The 16046-nt window shown below is 41.8% G+C and overlaps 1 protein-coding gene across 3 annotated transcripts in view; it reads right to left on the reverse strand.

Moving 5' to 3' along the window:
* LOC137351682 (leucine-rich repeat and immunoglobulin-like domain-containing nogo receptor-interacting protein 2) overlaps window positions 1-12542 on the reverse strand; it is a 192576-nt gene extending 180034 nt beyond the window's left edge. For all 3 annotated transcript variants that reach the window (XM_068016384.1, XM_068016383.1, XM_068016382.1), the window contains exon 1: window positions 11964-12542. The gene's annotated coding sequence lies outside the window, so the exon portion shown is untranslated. The remainder of the gene's footprint in view (window positions 1-11963) is intronic.
* Window positions 12543-16046: the final 3504 nt, after the last annotated feature.

Here is a 16046-nt window from a genome sequence, read left to right on the forward strand (position 1 = left end):
CACAACATTTATCCAAACTAGTGTCACACCCGGACTCAATTCAACACTTCCATTATCTTCTCCTGAGTTTTGCCTTTGTGAAATGCAATTTGTTTGAAAATTTGCCATTTACATCTGAGCTGGCACTAGGTTCCACATTCTTTTCATTCATTTATTGGCTCCCCATCCCTAATGCATTCATTACAAAATTCTTCTCCCTCTTCGACAATCTATGTTTGGCTTTGCTTTTCCCTATCTCTGAAACCTCTGTATTCTGCACTGTATCTGCTTTTCAAATTCCGGCCTCCTTTTTACATCACCTCTGTTGACTCCTCCTTCATTCATAGAACTTTCACCTGCCTCATTCCATATAGCTCTGCCTTGCCACTTCTGTTTCTTTTTAAAAATCCTTATCAAAGTCACAAATTACATCCTATGTGACTGTGACAACTGTAAACTATTCTTCATTATCCTTCTTGACCCATGTACAGCCTTTGATGCAGTTAACCATACAATCTTCCACCAACGCCTCTCTTCCATTGTGCAGTTGTGTGGGACTGTCCTCACCTGGTTTCATTCTTTTTTACCCAGTTACAGCTAAAGAATCTCCTGCAATGGCTTCTCTTCATACCCCTGAACCATTATCTCTGGAGTTCCCCCAAAGATCTACCCTTGGCCCGCTTTCTATTTCTTATCTACTTTCTGCACCTTGAAGATATCATCCAAAAACACATCAGTTTCCATATGTACACTGATGACAACCAGTTCTACCTTACCACCACCTCTCTCGACCCTTCTGTTTCCTTCTCTTTGTCACACTGCTTGTCTGACATCCAGTACCGGATGTGCAGAAATCTCTGCCAATTACATATTGGGAAGACAAAAGCCATTGTCTTCAGTCCCCACCACAAACTCTATTCGTTAGCCACTGACTTCATTCCTCTTCCTGACCACTGTCTGAGACTAAAGCAGTCCATTCACAACCTGGGAGTCCTATTTGACACTGATCTCAGCTTCCAATCCCACATCTCCCGATCACCAAGACGGTCTACTTCCATCTCTGTAATATCACCTGTCTCCTTAATTCATCTTCTGCTAAAACCCGCATTGATGCCTTTATTATCTTTAAACTCAATGGGCTGAAACTCAATTCCCAAAAATGGGAGGGTTGTGATTGTGTCAGACGTTAAAATACAAAAAATTTGGAACTAGAACCAAACCCGCCTTGAACCTGCCCACTTCTGGTTTTAATGGAAGCGGGACGAGGGAAGGCTGACCTACCCACTCACAGGAAGCAAGCTGGCCTTTTGAATATTATGATGAGGCTGCATACCTTCATTTTAGCAGTCAGCCTATTTTTAACCACAGGCAGCCTGGTTCCCGGGCCTTGGGAAACTCGCCAGCATAAAGGAGGCGAGGGGCTGAATCCATGAAGCAAGTGCCTTTACAGCACTGCTTGTGGGCTAGGAGGAACAGAGTACTTCCTCCAGGCACAACAAGCTACCAGTAAATTCTTCCACTCCTGCAATGTTTGCCTCCCTGCCCCAACCACCATCAGATCCCTCCCCCAAACTCCCCAAGATTGGAACTCCCTCCAGACCCTCGCAACCTCCCCCCCCCCCCCCCCCCCCACAATGATCTCTCTCATTCCTGCAATGCACCTACAGGGCTTTGGCCCCGTGAAGCAGACTTCTGGCCTGAAAAGGCTGCAACCTATCAATCAGGCTGCTTGTGAGCAGAAACCTCACTAAAAGGAACCCAGCAGTTAAATTCTGCAGGAGATTCAGGAAACCCATTCCTCCAGGTTTCCCACTCTGCCCCACACAGAATTCACATCCATGCTTAAATCCCGATCTTTTGTTCCAATGCTCTCCTGGCAGGCTGCCCACCTTGCACCCTCTGCAAACTTAAAATATCAAGGGTTTTTTGCCTCTGTGAAGTATTTTTAGATGCTTCATTGCATTAAATATGCTATATGACTGCAAATATGCAGACCCACCCCATCATAAACAAAAACGACTGCTTCTTCAGTCGTTACGTTATGTTCTGTTGCAAAATTCTGCCTGCTAACTCTTCCGCATCCCTAGATTTAAACGTACATTACAGTTGCAGCAAATGTGGAAATTCGAGGGCTGAGAACTCTTGCACAAGGTATGTTAATTGTCAAGGTGCAAAAAGAGTGTGAAGGAACTAGTAAGAATGATCCCAGTGTACAGGGGATGAGCTACTGTGACAGATTAGGGCAGGTTAAACTCTGCAGAGTAGAGAGAAGATTAAAAGTGATCTCGTGGAGAAATATAAAGGATTAAATTGTATGGCAAAAATGAATTCAAAAGGTAAGTGGGGTCAGTAGGACAAAGGATATACATTGACGTTTCTTTAATGGAAAGTAAATTTAAAATAAATAAGGAAGAGGATATTTTTCTCAAAGGACGATTAATGTTTGAAATAATCTACCAGGTAAGACTGTAGAGGTGAAGATAGCAAACCCATTCAAAATGCTGATGCTAAACTGTGAAATTCAATATAGGAGCGACAAGCTTTAATGGGTTGAATGGCCTTTTCCTGTGTTCTTATGGAACAATGTGGGGGGAATCCAATACTGCCCCAGTTTGCACACCGGAAGTGGAGTTTGATTTTGAATGAATACATTTTTGGAAGGAACGGATTTCTGTTTACTTTGTGACAGTGAAATACAATTCAAAAGATGAACTCTTTCCAGCTGCAAACCTCATCTATTTGTTTGAGCACTTCAGGACAGTGATTATAAGTCACTTAAACCAGGCACAGAATTTAATATTTAAATTGGTTCATTAGGTAGTGCAGTAGCATATTAGGTGAAAATATGATTCATATACAGAAGTATATATTTGGGGCCAATGCATTGGCTTATGCCTCTGAAGAGGAAAATTATGGCAAATGTTATCTAAAACTAGATTAATTTAAAACTGCACTTGGATTGATTCCAATGATGGAATTATCATTTAATTTTAAAATGTAATATATTTGTGGCTCAATTATGCATTTAATTTTCATTGTAGTATTCTCTGATTAATATTTCTAAATTAAACAGTCCAGACTTTTGATGTTATTTTCAAATCTCTCATTTAAACATTAAAATGTACCATGACAGATGACGACTTGAGAACCCAACATGTGCTTATAGAACGTCTGCAAGTGTAACAATTGAAACTTCCCATTTTGTCACGACTTGCTCATTTTTAAAAATGTGTTCTGAATGGTTGAGGACAATTGAATCACTTTTTTTGTTTGCGCACCTTTGCATAGCTAAAGTAGATAACAAAAATAAGTACAACAGATAAATTAACTTGGAGGAAGCAGCTCATGGAAAAATGATCCATTATTTAATTAAGAAGGGGTAGCTCTGGTTTAAAAAGTCTTGAAGTTAGACCTCTTCAGTAACATTAAGCATTGTTGCAGAAATATTTGGTGATGAGAGAAAGACATAAATTAATTTAATCTTTTTGGTCTTCGTTACAATACCCCACCCCTTAACCATATGGGTCAGTTTGTTTATTGGATAGCTGTCAAGTAAGCCTGTACCATTCAATCCTGCTCCCTGTTAAGCTTTGAAAGATATTAAATATTTGCATTTATTTTGCTCAAAACCTTATATTTTATACTTCCAGTCATGTAGGACCTATAAGAATGATATTAGTTACAGCGAAATACTTGAGTAAAGAAGGAGTTTAATATAATTCCTGGTCTGGAGTTTCTGCTTGATGCTTTTTTTTTTTTGGCACTTGCCACCTGACATCAGCGTAGCTGGCACAAAAGATTGTGGAATTTTAGGTGCAAATTGCATTCAACGCAACTTGAGTTTCTGCCATCTTTTGCGCTAATTTAAAACCATCGCGCCAGAAACAGGCCCCACACACCAAACTGCCCATGTCCTTCTCCCTTCCAGGCTGAATTAATCACTATTGAGAGTTTCCACTAATTGCACTCATTTCACTGTCCTTCGAGGAGGCTTCAAAAATTAAGCTGAATCGTCTGGGCTCAAGGAAAATAATAGCAACATTTTGAAAGTTTTGCAATGGTTTTTTTGTAAGTTACTAAGGAACTATCTTACTGTACCCCAATCTAACCAGCAAATAGCTTTGTTTTTTTTTCAAAGTCCTCTTCAGTAATTTAAGTTGGGTTATTCACAGGTGGTGGATTGACACTGTGATTTAAGATGCTTTTTTTTGTGTCATACCCATTTTCAGCTGCATTGATCAAACTTTTAGAGGTATTCTTTTCACCTTTATCAAGTTACTACTCTTAAATATAATCATGGAATATGTTTTAAAGAAAAATTATTTAAAATAAATTTACATGATGAAAAGCTTCTGATTGCACTAGTTCATGGCAGATTTTATGTTTGGCAATATGCAAATGAGTTTGAGCAGAAACTCGATGGAGGTGGAGGGGCAACATTTTTCAAAACAGGCGCAATTTTGGCTGCAATTTGTGGCAGAATCACTGAATGCACCCAAAGTGGAAGTGCTACTGAGTTTTTGTTTGTGTAATAGGTCCATTAAATGTAGATTTTCACATAATATCCATGGCAGTTGGCTTCCTAGAAAATGCTTATTGCTCTAAATCGGGTGCTTATTTAGTATTTGTGGTGGTTTCCTGGTCACAATTAAATTACTTCTGTAGTATAAGGGTATCAAAGGGTTAATCTTGAGAGAATGTCCACTACAATATGTAAGAGATCATGTGGGAGAGACTTGAGAACAGTTACAGCGTGGCCTTTGAAGAAGACACACAGGCTAGTGTGGAGCGTGTATAGTTGTTACAAAATAAAGATTAATATTTAAACAATACAGTCCAAGAACCTCTCTGGCTAGACTCTATACCGTGGCAGTATAAAGACCCAAATATATAACAGCTTCTGTGGCATTTAAAAGCTGTTTTAGAGAGTACAAGAGGGAGAGGGGCCAATATACAAAGAATATCCTGATAGAAAAGAACAACTTCATAGGTGAAAGCAGAGGTGCCTTCCGCACATGATACGAACTGCATGCTTCAAAAGAAGCTTAATTAGAATGCTACCCTGATAGTCTTTTAAACATAAAACAATGGAATTTGTTAAAACTGTTTAATTCTGTCTATGTACATGACTGTTTTTCAAATCAATATTTCCACAATTGTGGTACATATATGTATCAATGTTTCCAGTGTTACAGTATATGCCATAGTACTAGGAGCCAATGAAATGTAAGGATAGGCATCGACAAAAAGAAAATACCAAGCCTAAGAAATTCAGCTTTGTTGCACCTGTTTTTTTTTAGTACTAAGGGTGCTGTTTTGCCGCCAAAATGTTGTCTGCAGCACCATTTTGGTGAGGGCATTAGTGCACATGCAGGGAATTATGCAGCTTAGGCAGATCGTGATGTTAATCAGTGTGCAACATTTTGGAGCTCAATCCTCAGCTGACGCCCTCTCCTAACCTTGCACAACTGAACATGTGTTCAGCAGCTGGAACGACACCCCCCACCCCCACTAGCACTATTTAAAGAGATCATCAACTATTTTCAGGTTAGTTGCTGGTTCATTTCTGCTGGCTGTTGCTGTGATTGTAAAAGCGTTTGGTGGTTTTCAGAATTGTTTAAAGTTGCTGAAATCTACAGAAAGTAGTGTGGCACATGCTGTACAAATTTATCCTTACTTAAAAGATTCTGCAAAAATCACATGCTCCCAGACATGGGTGCAGTAGCTTGCAACACCTTTGGCTACCGTATGGCAGGGAGGATGAGCAGAGGCGACACAGAACTGGACAAGCTGCTGGAAGAGGGAGATTTGGGAGAAGGGCTCTCAACAGGAGGCCATGTCCACCCAAGGTGTTCAGAGAGCAACTTCCTACCTGACACTTAGCAAGAGGCAGTGTGTCGACTTCTCCGCTTCACTAAGGAACATCCTCACTCAAATCTGCCACCTACTGCAGCCACAACTGCAGCATCAGAGCAGGGTGAGGACCATATTGCTAGAGGCTGTGAAGGTGGCAGTGGCCAAATGAACCTTTGTGTCTGGCACATGCCAATTCTGATGTACTGCAACTGAAAGGTACTCCAATCCCTCAATGTCAAGCTGGCGTTTGACCAGACACAGCATATCATGCAGGTCATTGCCCGGTATCCTGGCAGCAGTTGTGATGCCTTCATTTAAGTGCATTTGAGGCATCACAGCAAACCAGAGAATGGCTATACTGGGTGACAAGGGCTCATGACTTTGATGACATGACTCATAATTCCATGGGCAAGCCACACACATGTGGCCAGCATCGATATAATGAAAACCATACTGCCTCATTGAATGTGATAGAGCAGACTATTGGAATGCCTGAACCGCTCTGTGTCAAAACACGTGTTGGTCTGCTGCATGGTTCACAATCTCACCGTCATCATGAGGGCACAGCCCTTGCCACTGGCTGTACAGTGAACAGCTGAGGAGGAGGACGAGGAGGTGAGGTGAGAGTGACTGCCCTTGACATCAAGGCAGCATTTGACCGAGTATGGCATCAAAGAGCCCTAGTAAAATTTAAGTCAATGGGAATCACGGGGAAAACTCTCCACTGGTTGGAGTCATACCTAACACAAAGGAAGATGGTTGTGGTTGTTGGAGGCCAATCATCTCAGTCCCAGGACATCACTGCAGGAGCTCCTCAGGGTATTTTCCAAGGCCCAACCATCTTCAGCTGCTTCATCAATGACCTTCCATCCAACATAAGGTCAGAAGTGGGGATGTTTGCTGATGATTGCACAGGGTTCAGTAACATTCACCACTCCTCAGATACTGAAGCAATCCATGAACACATGTGGCAAGACCTGTTTAACGTTCAGGCTTGGGCTGATAAGTGGCAAGTAACATTCGCTGAACGCAGGTACCAGGCAATGACCAACGAGAGAATCTAGCTACGCCCACTTGACATTCAATGGCATTACCATCACTGAAACCCCACTAACACCATCCGCGGGGTTACCATTGTCCAGAAACTGAACGGGACCAACCATATAAATACTGTGGTTACAACAGTGGGTCAGGGGCTGAGAATTCTTTGGCAGGTAACTCACCTCCTGACTTCTCAAAGCCTGTCCACCATCTACAAGGCACAAGTCAGGAGATTGATGGAATACTCTCCACTTGCCTGGATGAGTGGTCCTCCAACAACATTCATGAAGCTCAACACCATTCAAGAAAAAGCAGCCTGCTTGATCAGCACCCCATTCACCACCTTAAACATTCACTCCCTCCACCATCGGTGCACAGTGGCAGCAGTGTGTACCATATACAAGATGCACAGCAGCAACTTGCCAACGCTCCTTCAACAGCACCTTCCAAACCCATGACCTTTACCACCATGAAGACCAAGGGCAACAGGCACATGGGAACACCACCACCAACAAGTTCTCCTCCAAGTTACACACCATCCTGACTTGGAACTATATTGCCGTTCCTTCACTGTCAATGGGTCAAAATCCTGGAACTCTCTCCCTAACAGCATTGTTGGTGTACCTACATCACATGGATTGCAGCGGTTCAAGAAGCCAGCTTATTACCATCTTATCAAGGATAATTAGGGATGTGCAATAAATGCTGGCCTTACCAGTGACATCACATCCCAAGAAACATTTAAAAAAAGGAAGGGAGGAGGCAACCAACACACCCCTCTTGTAGCTGGGCTGTCCACGATTAACTCATCTGACTGCGGCACCAATGAATGCAACCCCAATTTCCCATTCATCAACACTCCCACACTTGATCTTCCCTCTGTTATTGACCATCACAGCATCCGATTGGCCACAATGTAAAACTAAAAGCCATCACAAAATAAACACTGCAAACCAAATTTATAAATCAAACCCTCCTATATTGAATACAAATGACAACTAATCACCTTTGTGCAGTCCTTTAGTGCCTGTCTTCCATGTGCCTTTGCCCGTCCTCATGCTGCTCAGCAGTTCTATCCCAGCAGCTGCATCCTGGCTGGAACGCTGCTGACTTTCAGTGGTGGTGACTGCAGACGGCATTGCAAGATGACCTTGAGCAGCTCTGGACGAGCAGGCCTGGCTTTGGATTGCACCATCTTGACACTGGTGGCAGCAGTCTGGGCTGGTTAGCTGACAGGCAACAGCAAGGGCACTGGCGGAGAGGCAATGGTGAGAGATGATGCCCTCGTGAAAGACAAAACAGCAGGTTCATGTTCCACAGAGCTACTGCCACTCCCTCAGGCCAGCACCTCAATGATCCTAGTAATCTATTGGTGGACAAATTGCTGAACTGCTGTGACACCTTGCAAATCCCTTTGGACACTGGGTTCCGCTGCTATGATGGCAGCAATCTGAGCTTGCAGGGTAGCAAGCTGAGTTTACATGATTTCAGTCTCAGCTTCCACTGCAGCACCGAGACCTTGGGCACCTTCTGCTTGTGCTGCAACGGAAGTTGAGGCATCAGTCATCAGACTCTGCATCATGGTTGTGCCCACAATGCACTATGGAGTTAGCCACCACTTCCATGATGGAAAGGATGAGCTCCATGCTCTGTGCAAAGCCCTGCGTCAAATTGGTGCTGGCTCCTCCATGCTTCTTGACATTGATCACAGGTTTTCTGGCAGACCTGCCGATGAACCAATCATTTCATTGTATATTATGGAGACGGTCCCATCGCAATCTTCACCAGAGTTCTCTGTAGCTAGACTCATGTTTGACCTCGCCCTCTAGCAAGCTAGCATCTGTGCTACCTTTGTCCCCTGCCCTGACTGCAGGCCACTTATGCATACCACATGCACATCTTGCCTCTAAGCTATCCCCTAAGATGTCAGCGTCTGAATTGGTGGCTGTGAGTGTGATAGCGAGTGATGATGCTTTTTCGTCATCACTGTCTTCCTGCTCTTCCACTGCCTGGCCAGGTTGTGGTTGTCAAAAGAGGGGGAATGTAGGATGTGAGGAGGAGAATTTGGTAAGAGCATACTATCAACTTGAATGGTTTCAGCCTTGCCACTGACCACAGCCTCAGTCATGGGCACTTCAATTTTGGCGACTACCCTGTCCTCCTTCAGGTTAAGGAAAAGCAGCCTTGCCTGTCCTGCACTGGTTAGGTCCTGCTATCTCCGGTTGTGTGCCACCTTGTCCTGCGAAAAAGGGAAATGTGTCAGCAAGTGGAGTGCAATATGTTTGGGTGACGTGACTGTCATGGTTGAATAGCTGGCAGAGTAAGCAAGCTGTGAGTTTTGAGTGTGAGGCTTGAAGCAGTGCTAAGTGTTTGAGGGTGAGAAGAAGCAACGAATATCAGGTATAAGTCCTGTTGGTCAGTGAGTAACGGGGGTGTGGTACATTAATAGTGCACGAGGCTAATGATGCATTTAGTGGGATATAGCATTTGAAGATACATTCACTTTTTTTTTATTCATTCATGGGATGTGGGTCTCACTGGCCAGGCCAACATTTATTGCCCATCCCTAACTGCCTTTGAGAAGGTGGTGGTGAGCTGCCTTCTTGAACTGCTGCAGTCCATGTACACCTACAGTGCTGTTAGGAAGGGAGTTCCAGGATTTTGACGCAGCGACAGTGAAGGAACGGCGATATAGTTCCAAGTCAGGATGGTGTGTGACTCGGAGGGGAACTTGCGGGTGATGGTGTTCCCATGTATTTGCTGCCCTTGTCCTTCTAGTTGGTAGAGGTTGTGGGTTTGTAAGGTACTGTCCAAGGAACCTTGGTGCGTTTCTGCAGTGCATCTTGTAGATGGTACACACTGTTGCCACTGTGTGTCGGTGGTGAAAGGAGTGAATGTTGGTGAATGGGGTGCCAATCAAGCGGGAGGCTTTGTCCTGGATGGTGCCGAGCTTCTTGAGTGTTGTTAGAGCTGCATTCAGAAGAAGCTGCACTTGTGTGAGGTCATTGAACTTTTTGAGGCCCTGGGGGATGGACACCTGGCATTGACCATCATGGCTATCCAATCCCACTGCTTTCAAAAAGTTTGTCTGAAAGGGCCTCCTGGCTTGTGGTGATTCAGGACATCGCTCATCCTTTCCAGCTGCTGAACGAAGGCCTCCAGTGCAGCGCCGGAAAATCTTGAAGCCCACTCCCTCCCATGTTGTGCCATTCTTGTGTCTTTCCCCAGGTAGAATAACTTCCAACACCTGCTTCAGCCAGAATGCACTCCCCTTTAAGTTTTGCAGGCTAGCTTTAACTCATTGTGGTCTCTCAATTTTGCACCCCTTCAGGCATGCAGCCACTCAACAACAGGCTTAGCACTAGCTGTATGCTACAATCATTTAAATAAGCAGGCAGCACAAAGTGTGCATGCTCCCTGCATCGGAAGCAATGCACATGGATGAATCGGGCATTGCGATCTCCACGTCTGTTGTAAAATTTCAAGGACCAAATGTTTTCACATGACATCAAGATACATTAAAACGGGTGCTATTTAATTCTGGTGATATGAGCAGTGGCTTCTTCATGCTTTGGTGGACTTCGCCAGCACCTTTGCAACATACCTAAAATCTCTATATTTGCCAAAATTTAACAAATCATTTTATTTTGGACAATTTTGTAATAAAGATTCACAAAAAAGCATACTTTACTATGTTGTTTCAAAATAGGTAAATCAAATTAATCAATATTGATATTAATGTTTAATTATTCCACACAATGAAATGAATCTAATTGATCTTAGTAAGTTGAATCCCTACAACCAATGGCAGAAAATCTAAAATAATTCCAATTTATCATCTGTCTTCCAGATTCAAGGTACATCTTCGAGTCAAACAGCACAGAAACAGGCCCTTCGGCCCATCGTGCTGTTTTACTCTTTTGTGATCGTTTTGATTCCTCTGTTGATCTACATTGATTAAAAGTACTAGATGAGCAAGCTCTAACAGTTGAGAAAGCACTGCGTCAGCAGACACATTCCACGTCCAAACATGCACTGCAGCTATGCAAGGCACACAATATCAATCCTGGTATGTGTCCCTTAAATATTACTGGCAAAAGCTATTGGACTTCATTAAAAGCTTGTAGTTAAACTCAAATGTTGCAGATGTAATTAATTTAATTTGCAATAACTGTGACAAAAATTACATTTAAACCTTTAAATCAAAATTACCAATCCAAACAAGTAAAATGTGTTGGACTATCAATTTTATTGAATTTACAGAAAGCAATTAAAAATATAACTTCATGAAGGGACAAAGAATCATCAGGAAATGTTAGCAATTTTTAAATCAAAGATACAATTAATACAATTTTATATTTTTCTGATGAATGAATACATTATGATTTGATAGATAAATAAAGTACAACTAAAGGTTATTCAACAACTTTTAATTCAATTCAAAATGTTTGGTGACACCAACCAAATGCAATAATTTCAGTTTAATAAAGCGTCTCAGGATTACAATGCAAAACCTACATGTGAAATAAGTTTTATTAATCTTTTGTGAGACTGCAGTATGATTTTGAAAAATCACACTTTCTAAAAATAAAATGCCACAACATTTTTTTAAATATTAAAGCATTTTGTCTTCTTTTGGGAAAGTAATTGGTTGCACTGGATATCTGGATTTAATTTCTAATTCAGGGTAACAGAAGATTGCAACACTTGACCACGATCTGAAATATTCTAAGTTCAGACGGATTGCTGAAAACCAACCTTGGTGCAATAATAACAGCTATGTGCAGAATGCTAATGCAGATTTTGTTGCAATTTCTAGAAGTGACATGGATTTGGAGTTCTATAACATTTTACACACGGTACAGTTTTTCTTTATTGACATTTGGCAGTGATATAATTTGGTACAGTACATCGAATGTGCAGCATTAAAATCACACAGCTGAAAACCATATTTTCACCTACTTGTTTGCACATTTGTTTATCTATAAAGATACAATGGGAAACAGAAACAGCTATAATCATTAACACCATATTATAAGAGAATAGAAATGATGAAGTAATATTTAACAAAGCAACACATCACTTACCCAGGTTTGTATTTATCCCCACATTCCACACCATAATCGTAGAGTAGCTTAGTAGCAGCTGCAGCTTTGGTCTAAGCTGTTGACTAGAAGCACAGACTGTGAAAGACTTGTGGTAAGACACTGAACAAAATAAAATCTGAATAGAATTCCTGTAAGATACTTTTCATGCTTTTCTACAGTCCAGCCAGCTCACAGTGCCTTGTGCTATTTTGGGAATGCAGATATATTTCGCTCATTTCTCTTTTCTTTGGGGACAGCATAGAGAAGAGCTTGTGTCCCAGAATCAACCTTCACTTCATCTGTTGGTAGTGATCTGCTTCGAGCCAGAACTTCAATGTTAAAAGCTCTGGCAGGCATAGGTCTGTCAGGGGTGCTTATAGAACTATTTGTCACTCATTACAGGCAACTGTCGCTGCCCTTGCAATTAATACCACAATAGGAAAAGTCTTTCCATACATTAAGATCCACAAGCCTTTAGGGATTTGCTTTAATAGTTTGCTGTTACAATTTGCGAGCGATCTTCGCAGACAGCCACAGTAAATGACAAAGACAGCTCTAGTTTCCTGTGTGTCACATACACTGTCTGTACTGGCTTGTTTGGTATCCTTCCTCTGCTGTAAAAATTTCTGGTCCTCTGCCAAAGTTATTCCATGGACAGCGAATGAGCAGTGAGCAGAACAGACAGGCACATAGGCTGCTGGTAATTTGAGCAAAGACGTCGCATTTAGCTGGAAGATGCTGTTTTGTTTTTAATCATTTTCGTCTTTCTATAGGGTTGAATTAGTTTAATTGATTGCCAGATTTAGGACTAGGACAAAATATCCTTTTTGTTTTATCCTTTGTGTGAGAAATATTTTGAAGTCTGTTATACCCATAATTAGCCTCAAAGAACCAAACAGAAAGATCTTTTGTTACAAGTTTGCACAATTTATGTCATCCCACAGTATGAACAACTGTAAGCAAAACATAATATACAATCATTTATCTAAATACATGATTTGAATACATACTCCTTTTTCTGTATTGAACATTACCACAAAAATATAGTACAAACTTTGTTTCTGTCTCTTCCTCAATTCTCTCCTCCCCTGTGTGTACAGGATATCTCTCATTCACTCTAAGTCTCAGATGATTTCAATTCTCTCCTGACCAGCATCCCACCTAGCACCCTCCGTAAGCTTGATCTCATCCAAAACTCTGCTGCCCTTATCCCAACTTGCACAAAGTCCCATTCACCCATCATCCTGCGCTCACTCCAGGTCCAGCAACACTTTGATTTTAAAATACTCATCCTTGTTTTCAAGTCCTTCCATGGCTTTGCCCCTCTCTATCTCTTCTAGTTCACTGCACTTCTCTAATTCTGGCCTCTTGCACATCTCTCTTTTCAATGTTTCAGCAGATTAGGACCTAACCTTTCTGGCTCTCTCTCCTCCTTTAAGATGCTCCTTAAAATTTACTTCTTTGACCAGGTTTTTAGTCACCTGTCCTAATAACTCCTTATGTGACTCAGTGTCAAACTTTTGTTTTATAATGCTCCTGTGAAGTGCCTTGGAATGGTTTACTATGTTGCAAGTGCTATTTCATGTAAGTTTTGTTGTTTAGACACTTTCCCTTTCCATACAATTTTCTATTTCTTTACATCTCCCTATCTAATGCATCGCAAACCTTTTCCTCCTTTCTCTCCATTTCCTATAGAATCGCTGTCTCCATTTTTTTTTTGTGTCTCCTTTTCTTTTGGTACATCTCTCATGCTGTTCTTTTTTGCTCATCTCTGAAACAGATCTGAAGACAAACTTGGAGATCCAAACTTCAAATTGCCAAAAGAATATCATATGTAACTGGGCATGATAAACAGAACAAAGAGTAAGCCCTGGACCCAGGCTGCACAGATCAGGAGAGAGATGCTAGGAAATGGAAGGAAGGGCCTGATGTGCAGTGGAAGGGATCTGCTTCTGCTATGGGCTGGATAGTGTTACAAAAGTGCTTCTATATTTTTTGTTCAGTATATGTTTTTGAGGACTTATATTTAAATTGTGGAGCTGAATTCATTGGAAGGCTGAAAATTTCATAGAAGCTGGACTTGGCTTTGTTGTTCACAGTCCATTGAAAGGACACTGAGATGTTGTTTAAAAACAGCCTTGCTGGAAGTCATGTTCTTTAAGAAATAAACAACAGAAATCTTGGTGACCTGGGGAAGATGTTTACAGAGAAGTGACAGCGGTCAAGATTTATAGGGGTCAGGAGGCTCGACTTTTGAGATACTGTTTTTGGTTTCATTTTGGACAGTGTGTTGGGGTGTGAAATGTTTTGAAGACAGTTGGAGAAAAACCAGCCAAGAGAGCAGCCACCATCAGCTCACCCTCTTTCATCTCTTTGAGAACTTCCTGAGAATCAAGTGTACGCAAAAGAGGAAGCGATGCTGCATTTCTCCTGAAAAGCCCGCCAGAAACTTCTCATACCACATTTATCCTGGAAAGCCTGCCAAACTGATCCTCAAAATCGCTTGAAAAGAACAGCTCTAGAAAGATCCCAGTGACAGCTGCCTATGTATATTTGGGACGCCCAGACCAAAAAGGGACAACTGACTATTTTCCATATCTTCTCTGGCAGGGGCGGCACAGTGGCACAGTGGTTAGCACTGCAGCCTCACAGCTCCAGGGACCCGGGTTCGATTCTGGGTACTGCCTGTGTGGAGTTTGCAAGTTCTCCCTGTGTCTGCGTGGGTTTTCTCCGGGTGCTCCGGTTTCCTCCCACAAGCCAAAAGACTTGCAGGTTGGTAGGTAAATTGGCCATTATAAATTGTCACTAGTATAGGTAGGTGGTAGGGAAATATAGGGACAGGTGGGGATGTTTGGTAGGAATATGGGATTAGTGTAGGATTAGTATAAATGGGTGGTTGATGGTCGGCACAGACTCGGTGGGCAGAAGGGCCTGTTTCAGTGCTGTATCTCTAATCTAATTAGCAAGTATTTGGCCAAAGTACTCTTCTTTGTCTTTTTTTTGTAACAGACCTCTGTAAAGAGAACTTCTGTATTTTGTTCAGTTTGTGTGTGGGGAATTTAAAAAGGGGAACTTTTGTATTTCAATCTGTGTGTTAATGCTTTGCTTCATTACTGGTTAAGTCTTATTTTATAATAAACTGATAAATTTGTTGTTTATTAAAGAAACTTGGTTGGTGTATTTTATTCTGCGATAAAGAGTAGAGTATATGATGGACTGCATGGGTAACTGGGTAAACATTTAAAAAAATATATGTTGTGACCTGTGGAGAAGTGGAACTGGAAAAGACCTTGATTGTTAGCATAGTCTTCTTGTTGCTTGCAGCCTGGTGGGGAAAGGTCAGTCATCGAAGGCTGATTGGGGAAAGGCATGGAAAGGCTGGAGACTAGATGGAGAAAAGATAGAGGCTGGGCCAATGATGAAAAACTGGAGACTTGGCCTGGCAGGGACTGGTTAGAGACTGTAAACAGCTAAACAATAGCTTCAGACTGAGACTAACTAAGCAGGAGAAAGGAGTTTGTCCATACCAACAATGTTATTGATAACACATCGATGTCATTTAGTTAACATAAACTAATGAGTTGTCTGTAAATGGACACAGATGCACACAATCATTTTTATAACCATTGTTGTATTTTATATATAGTATCTGTCCACCTATCTAAAAATTTTTTTCACAAAACTAATAAATAAGGAGCATAATAGAGCACATTATTCATAGAAACATAGAAAATAGGAGCAGGAGTAGGCCATTTGGCCCTTCGAGCCTGCTCTGCCATTCATTATGATCATGGCTGATCATCCAACTCAGTAACCTGCTCCCGCTTTCGCCCCATACCCTTTGATCCCTTTAGACCCAAGAGTTATATCTAACTCCTTCTTGAAAACATACAATGTTTTGGCCTCAACTGTTTTCTGTGGTAGCGAATTCCACAGGCTCACCACTCTCTGGGTTAAGAAATTTCTCCTCATCTCAGTCCTGAAAGGTTTACCCCGTATCCTTAGACTACGACCCCTGGTTCTGGACTCCCCCACCATCGCGAACATCCTTCCTGCATCTACCCTGTCAAGTCCTGTTAGAAT

This window comes from Heterodontus francisci, chromosome 36 (genome assembly GCF_036365525.1).
Source record: "Heterodontus francisci isolate sHetFra1 chromosome 36, sHetFra1.hap1, whole genome shotgun sequence".
NCBI classification, from domain to species: domain Eukaryota; kingdom Metazoa; phylum Chordata; class Chondrichthyes; order Heterodontiformes; family Heterodontidae; genus Heterodontus; species Heterodontus francisci.